The sequence below is a fragment of the Bremia lactucae genome, linkage group LG6, assembly GCF_004359215.1.
Source record: "Bremia lactucae strain SF5 linkage group LG6, whole genome shotgun sequence".
Taxonomy (NCBI): Eukaryota; Oomycota; class Peronosporomycetes; order Peronosporales; family Peronosporaceae; genus Bremia; species Bremia lactucae.
In genome coordinates, this window is record NC_090615.1 from 7,669,297 (window position 1) to 7,677,938 (window position 8,642).

The following is an 8,642-nucleotide window of genomic DNA, read 5'->3' on the forward strand; positions in this document are numbered from 1 at the left end:
GAATCAAATAGTCATGTCCGACAGCATTTGTTAGGTCTTAAAAACTCACCACCCGTCAATTTAAAGCGACTGGCTTGATAAAAACGAAAAAAAAACCTTTGCCACTAAGGCCTCTAGTAACGGGCTTAAGTTGCTTTAATGTTACCCAGTCCCCGTTAAGCACACCAAGTGTGCTTAAGGGGATGGTAAAATACTTAAATAAAGTAATTCGACCCACCACCTGGGTGTGGTTCACATTGTGAACCACTCTTGTGTATGTGATGCACATAGGTGCATTCACATAGGAGGGATGACGCCTTATATCATCCGTGATGACGGCTAGCGTCATCCGTTACGCGAAGTATCTTGAAAAATACGCTCGCAATACATATTGGTGTTATCGACAGAGATGACATTTTTTGATTAACAAAAATAGGTTTTATATCATTAATACGATTCAACATTAATCAGTCTGAAAACTACTTCCTGCCTGATAAGTGCGCACGAGGAGCCGGATTTCCGCTCCCGTGACGACACTTTACTCGAGTACTTAGTGCGTCAGGTGAGGTCGCTAAGGCGCCCACCACTGCACGCAAGAGAAGAGGTCTAATCGCTTCCTCGCTGTGCTAGGGTGTGTGCTTAAGTAGAGCGTGGCCGCATTAAGACGTGCCGGCCTACACTTGGTAGCACTTGAAATCCTTCCCACGACCTGCATCTCTGCGTGTGTAGGTAGGGATGAGCCTCAATATCGATTGCGCTCGTTTCCCCCACCTCTTCGAACACCATCGGGAGGCGGCAGGGCACTTGACGCAGGGACTTGGTGAACAAGCCCTGGTCAGGCTCCTGGGTAGTTCTCCTGAGCAACTTGTTGCTCAGTTGGAGCAGTTTAAGGCATTCGTGCTCGGACGCGGAGATCCGCGTCCGCGGCACAGAGCCATGCTGCGGCGGGGTCACTTAGACTCAGGATGAGCTGAAGCGTGAGCAGGCTTGGAGCAAGGCTCTTAACAGGACTGTTGAGATGCTCTCTGTGCGGCCGTATCATCCGAGGCCCATTCGGATAGACCCACCCAAGTTCGATGGAACTGCAGCGCACACGATTGTCTACTGGCTGATAGCCGTGAATCAATGTGGTGTCGCGCAGCTCATCAAGAATGACAGCCTGATGGTGTCGTACGCCATGTCGCATCGTCGTGTTAGGCCTCAGAGTGGGCTTACTCGGCGCTTATGGCGGACGTTAAGGCGTTTCCTAAATGGACGACCTTCAAAACAAAGATTCGCGCCATGTACCAGCCGCCGAACAACGAAGTGTTGCTTCAGGCGCGCTTCTTTGGAGCGCGATAGGCGAAGCGATCTCTGCAAAATTATGCACAAGACATGGGCTCGCTGTCGGCGTCCATTACTGTAGGTTCGATTCCGGAGCACATTAAGGTGCCCACATTTATGAACGGACTACGGCATGGCCCATCTCGACAAGCCCTTTTCCGAAAGGTGCCGTCGACGATGGAAGAGGCAATCCAAATTGCCTTTGTTCGGAGCAATCTAACAATAGTGCCTCGGCGACAGCTTGGTATAAGCCGTCGGCCGAGAGGTTAGATGCCACTCCCATGGAGTTAGGCAATGCAGACGTTGTCTGCTATAAATGCGGCAAGCGCGGCCATATAATGGCTCGCTGCTATGCCAGGGTCCCTGTTGGGGCGAAGTTGCCCAGCAAGAGGACTCCCTACCCAAATCCCTACCCAAAGGGCGATGGCACGAACCAGCGTGAGAGACGCATGAGTTCTGCATCAACCACTGAGGGGGTCGGGAATGCGGGAGCGCAGTAGGGTCGAAATACCCAACTGACGCGGTCCTTACTTCAGAGTTGTGGAACGAATGGGTAGCATAGTCCTTGAGGTCTCGAAATTTCGGACCTCAACCCTGCTGGTCTATAGCGCTCAAGTAACAGGCTACGACCAGGTGATGACCCTACTAGTGGATTCGGGTGCATCATGAAATTTGTGAAACTCGCGGCTCTAAGAAAGAGACCGGCGATGTTTGTGTCGCTTTGTCAGGATGGAAAGCGAGAAGTGGCGACCGTTCGTTTAGCGAACGGTGCGCTCGTTAAGTCCGAAGAATTCAGGTAGAACGCGCCTTCAGCTTTTGTAACTTCTCTTGTAAAGAGAAGTTCACTGTGGTAGGTATGGAGAGTCCGTATGACATCATCCTAGGCATGCCATGGTTGGCAAAACACCAACAATGGATAGACTGGCGTACACGCACAGTTGCGAACTCTACCGGAAAGGATGTGCTCCTGCGAGAGGCGTATGCAACTAATGTCTTGTCGAACACAGTTGAGGGTGCATTGACGGGGTGTCAAATGTCACCAATTTCTACCCAGCTCGTGGAGACTGGGGTAGTGAAAAGGGCAATGACAAGTAGTCATGTGTCCCATAGTCTTGGACAAAATCGAGATCCTGTGGCAGTAGACGGCGAGCTGACAGGAAGTCATGCGTCGCATAAACCGGCACAGTGCCTAGAGCCTGGCGCAGTTGGAAGGGGTGCGTTAACCAGAAGAACAACGGCACCCACTTCCCGGTCAAAGGTCGTGGTGACTCGAAGAACGGGTACCCGACAGATTAGGACGATCAAAGGCACGAGTCTAAACGAGTGACCTTTGGATCAGTCTCTAAAAAAGAGGATGGGCCTTTGAACGAGGTGTTCGAGGCCGTCAAAGACGAAATTGCGGAGGCATCCTCAGTTGAAGTGCTCCGGCAAGTCTTTAAATCTGCCGAGGAGATAGTAAATCTCCCGGAGACGTCGTGGGATCTGTTTCTTGCCGAGTTAAAGGAAGGAAAGATCCACGAAATTGTCGCGCCAGTTCCAGAAGAGAACTAGGGCCGAGGGCGGGCTGAGCGGAAAAGAGTCGCACAAGCGTCATTTAGACGCTGTGTTGCAGACTTTGAAGGACGCCCAATTGTACGTCAACTTGCAAAAGTGCGTCATAGAGGTCCCTGAGATACCTGTGCTGGGTTGCATCGTAGGTACACATGGTGTACGAGCAGACCCAGACAAGGTAAAATCAGTAAAGGAATGGCCAATCCCACGGCATGTGAAGGATTTGCGCCAATTCCTAGGGCTCGCTAATTACTTGCATAAGTATAGCAAGAATTATGCTGAGCAAACTAAACCAATATCTGATCTTTTTAAAAAGGACACAAAATGGGTTTGGTCAAAAGAACAAGAAGATGCGTTCACCTTAGTGAAGCAGTCTCTTGTAGTGGCACCGATCTAGGCATTGCCAGACGCGAAAAAGCCCTTTAGCGTCGTCTGCGATGCAAGTAATTTTGCAATCGGCAGTGCGCTCATGCAGAGGATGACGACGGCGCTGACGTTAAAACTAAGGCATTAGACACGGCCGGCGAATTAAAGCGGCGCGTGCCTTTAGTTTTAGGTTGCGTGGGCGTCTTCGCAGACGACCCACCAACGTGGCCCCTTTTAGGTGGCATCTTTGGCGCCGTGTATGGAAATACAGTTCATTAGAGTGATTGAGTGAACTAGCGGCGCGTAAAGGTGCTCGCAGTTCTTCTCTCCTCTTTGACGAATTGAGAAATGTAAATTCGTTTTTAAAGGGGGAATGGTGTAACGGGCTAAAGTTGCCCTAATGTTACACAGTCATCGTTAAGTACACTTGGTGTACTTAGGGGGATGGTCAATTAATAAATTATAGTAATTAGACCCAACACTCGGTTGTGATTCACATTTGTGACCAACCCTTGTGTATGTGATGCACATAGGTGCATTCACATTAGGAGGGATGACGCCTAGCGTCATCCATGATGACAGCTAGCGTCATCCGTTACGCGAGGTATCTAAAAAGATACGCTCGCAATACATATTAAGTGTTATCTGTAGAGATGACACTTTGATTAATAAAAATAGGTATTTATTTTAATATTATTAAATATAAATCAGTCTGAAAACTTCTTCCTACTGGATAAGTGCGCACGAGAAGCCGGATTACCGCTCCCGTGACGACACTTAACCAGAGTACTTAGTGCGTTGGGTGAGGTCGCTAACGCGCCCACCACAACTACCTCACTGCACGCGAGAGAAGCTGGTAAACCGCCTCCTCGCTGTGCTAGCGGGTGTGTCTGAGCAGAGCGTGGCCGCAGTACGACGTGCCCGCCTACACAGAGAGTCACTTAGTTCTATTGAACTAATGGGTTTTACAATTCAGGGAGTCGTACAAGCTATCAAAGCTTAAGAAATCCTAGTTTCATGGCTTCAGGGGTTCGTAGAACCAAGTGGCAACTAGTGCCCAAGAGGATATACCTTAGAAAGGCTTATATCTCTTACAGGTCAATGCGCAAGCCTTAGGAAGGCAGTTATTGCTTTAAGATCAAAAGGGGAACTGCACTTTATTTAATTATTTAAATCGAAAACCTTATCCTAGCTAATTTAAAATAGATTTTATCCACCAGATTTATATCTGGCGGCGACCACATTTGTTACCCATACTAAATGGGATTTAAGTAACTGACTAATTTTAAATTAGATAAAAGGGTAGTTTTCCCATAAAGTAAATGTACCACAACAACGGTTCTCCCACCGAAGTGTGCCCCATTACAAATACATTTAGTTTCTTACGTAACGATCTTCTATCTACTACTGAACTTATTATATTTATATCTAACTAAGAATGGCGCTTTCTTGCGCACCGCACAATCGTGTCTTGAAACGATCGGCGGGTTCGATTTAGACATAAATCAACCAGTCAATACAGCTAATGTTTAATATCATCTATAATACCAAATTTGGTATTATTGGAACTATTTAAGTCAAAATTAATGCAGATAATAATTTGTTCTTGTTTGTTTATTTCCTTTTATAGGAAACAATTAGTATTATTCCTTTTATAGGAAATAATATTTATGTAATGGGACACCTCGCTGCATCAACAGCGTTAGGGCAATCTTCGCAAACGTGTCCCGTTACATAAATATTATTTGCTAATAGAGGAATTAGGAAGGAGAATAAAATAGACACACCACCCTTTACGCGTCGTCTAACGACTGCGATCCCCAGTGAAGGAGTGGACTCATTTTCTTCACGCGTCGCTTAACGACAGCGTCTTCCTGAACGGTACTTGCCACAGCATTACCGCTTGTGAAACCCCCACGGTTACGTCTTTTGGCAAAGGAGAAAACTCATCTTCTTCACTAACGTGTCGGCAAGCGGCATCGCCTTCTTGAGAAATAGAGACCGCAGCTCTTTCCTGTGTGCAACCGCCCACGGTTACGGCTTCCGATGAAAGAAGAAAGACGACTCATTCATTTGCGCGTCGCACAGCGACAGCGACTTCCGGAGCGGTAGTGACCACAGCGCTACTGCTTGCGCAACCACCCTCGATCGCGACTTCCGTTGTGGAGGGTGACCCAGCCTCAACACCTACTAAGGCCCCAGTCGATACTTAACGGCCTTCTTCATGCACCACCTCCGCCGAACCGGTAAAGAGACGTACCGAGCATGAAATGCGAATTCCGTGCATAAAACCACCGCGTGACGAGGAGGGGAAATTACCCACTTCGGCTCGTTCCACGAGGGATTTGTTATTAGCACCCACGGTGCGACTTTGCCTTCAATAGCCTTGGCCTTCAACGATTAATTCTTCTCCATAGTGGCCTTAGTCGCGAAGTTATATGAAGCGCACGAGTCAATCAAGACCGTCATGGGATTCTCGTACACCTTCACCTTAGCGGTGATTATTACCAAGTTTGACCGCACTGCGGTCACAGACAAACACAACATTGTTGTTCCCGGGACTTGTTCTCGGGAAGAGGAGGAGGCAACCTTCCTCCTTATTTAAGAGCGAGTGACCTCCCACTAGGACGTCCCGCGCCTACTGGGAGACTGCGTTTCACGACTTTACGACGCTCACTGCGTTCAGAGTTTGCTTTGTCAAAGCAGGCTTGCCATGGACTACCTTCCATGGGTTCTCGGAGCAGTTTCTGTGATTATACCCAAGCGCATTACACCCGAAACAGCGGCTACCGGCCCTCGAATTTCCCCAGCGCGGACGCGCCCGTTCGGCCGATGATATCTCCATGAAGGTGGGACCTTCGGGGGGTTCTTTCAACCCAACGTGGCCCTGGGCCAATCTCGAGCAGTGGTCTTCCAGCAAAGCTATGTGCATAAACTTGTTGAACGTAGTCGCTTGGCGGCGAAAGACTTGAGTGCAAACAGGACCGACTCTGACACCGTCCATGAACACCGTGACCTTTACTTCTTCCGACAACGGAGCCCTGGCCGTGGCGGCCTCTTAGTTTTGGAACTCCATGACGTAGTCCTGTAAGGACCGGTTTCCTTGCTTGCTCCGCAAGACCAACGACCGGGCCACGTTGGCGATCAGAAACATCGTTCGCATCTCCTGAGCCCCCAGGTTCGAAAGGGCAAAGGCCACTTGAGACCTCGCGTCGCGAATCTGGCCTGCGCACAGCGCAATCTCGATCTCTTGAATCCAGAAAACCAAGCTATCCGCTTTCTTCCCGTCGAACGTGGAAACGCGGATCTTACAGGCTTCGACATATCTCGACACGGTGTATACGACGCCAGCGTCGAAGAGGCGCCCTGTGCTTTAGATCTCACTGACGTATGTGCGGCATCTTGCGCCGCCGTACTCACGTGAGCAATGAGAGAGGACTCGTAGCGCCCGAAGCACTCAACTCTAGCCATTTGCTGGTCGGCAGGCAGGGAAGGGAACCCGACAGAAGTTTCTCCGCTTGTCAGACTGACCATCCTCTTAAGCGTTGCCCAATGGGCATCGGAAAGGTGAGGATAGTCCTGCCTGAGAGGCATATAGTCTTCAGGATCATCCATCCTGAGTGTCATCCAGATTGTTTCAATCCTTGGCCGCGTGATTGACTACAAGTGCTACCAGGTGTGACAGGGTCTCCCAACAACTCACAGAGAAAGTTCAAAACAGCAATATTTTGAGATCTTTTAGCAGTCTAACTTCAGTAAGAAATTGGGCTACTAAATGATACTAATTTAGTACTACTGAATATCAATACTCCGTACTTGAGGTGTCGACACGTGCCATTCGTACCTATCTGAGTCACAACGGTAACCCAGCTACAATCCCTGATGTCCTGACTATATGACATACTCACAATATCCTTAGTGTGTCAGTACACCGGTCACATGATACCCCGTTACACGAAGGAACTTAATTATTTATTACAATATACTTTTCCGCTATACTAAGCGTGCTAACTATTGGCCTGTAGTCGCTAAGAATTCTTAGCAATTAAAACCTTCCTCTGCTGGTCGTGTACGTGAGGTATTCGAAGGCACCTCACGTTCGCTGTTATCAGTGCAGGTCGGCTAGTACTGAAGCAGTACTAGCGAAACGTGCCCATTGTAAATTTCTTCACTGACTTAATATATCAATCTAAGTATGTATTGCTCACCGCCCGCTCTTGCGTCTAGCTGCGATGGGCAGGATTGATTTAAACTTAAATCAACCAATAGAGAGAAATGTCGCATTGCTACTAAAATATTACAGTGTAAGGTAATATTGGAAATGATAAGTCAAATAATTAAAAGATGGGTCAGTCTTCACCCAGGAGGACGCAGTCCTGGGCGACGAGCACGTGGCAATGATGGGTTTACTTTTTCACAGGAATTCCCAGCTGTTGGACAGCGCGTTCAAGACGGTGAGACTGGCTCAGTTGCCGCACAGGAAGGCGTAGGAGCACGGCGATACGCACAAGATGGGGCTGGTTCAGCACACGAAAAGTCTGTGACGCGATGGCAAGCGCATAGGACAATCAAAATCAATATGCGGTCAATCAAACAATGAGCGTGTTAGACTGGTAAAAAAAGAACTATTAAGTACTGCTACTTTACCTAAAATGCAGTTTCTATACTCGATGAAATTACTGCCGCGCTTCATCGGGCCTTTTACGTCGAGGAGGTTCGAGACCCAAAGTATAGGCTCACCCTCCCGCCGTATATGATGACGCACCCCGTCTTTCACGTGAGCCGACTGAAATGGCATGTTGATCCAGATGAGATCACATATCCCCATCCGTCTAAGAAGACCTATGATGACGCCGACCGTGGGTCGAGCGTCGATCAGGTAGGGGTGACGAGGAAGGTGAACAACTTCCCGCCACCACAATTTCTTCCACCATGATATGGACTTGGAGAGCGAGGGATGTCGCGCTGGAAACGCGGATCGCTCAGCATCAGCTTTTTCAAATGGTCCAGCCGAAGTTTCGGCCTTCTGTAACCCTGGTATCCTTCGAGCGCACATCAAGGCGATCCGAAGTCAGTCGTGAAAATTGACTTTCGAGATAGCCGTTCCATCGCTGAGCAGCGCTTAGCGCCTGTGATTGAACGGAAGCAAAATCGGCTCCCGTGAGTAGGTAGGCGAAACGCCGCTCCTATCGGGCGCCGCCTGCATTGCTTGAAGCTGCTGTGACCCAACGCTTTCTTGTGGAAGGTTGCTTGTTCGCCGCTCCGATAAACATAAGCTTCAGATCTTCCTCCAATGGAGGAAATAACCGAAGAGTTTCGACTTTTGGGAACCGGTGACGTTGTGTGCGTCGACGTGCTGGGACTGCTGCCTGCCAATGGCTACGCAACCTACCGACCCTCGTTAATCGCCCCCACACCAGTTG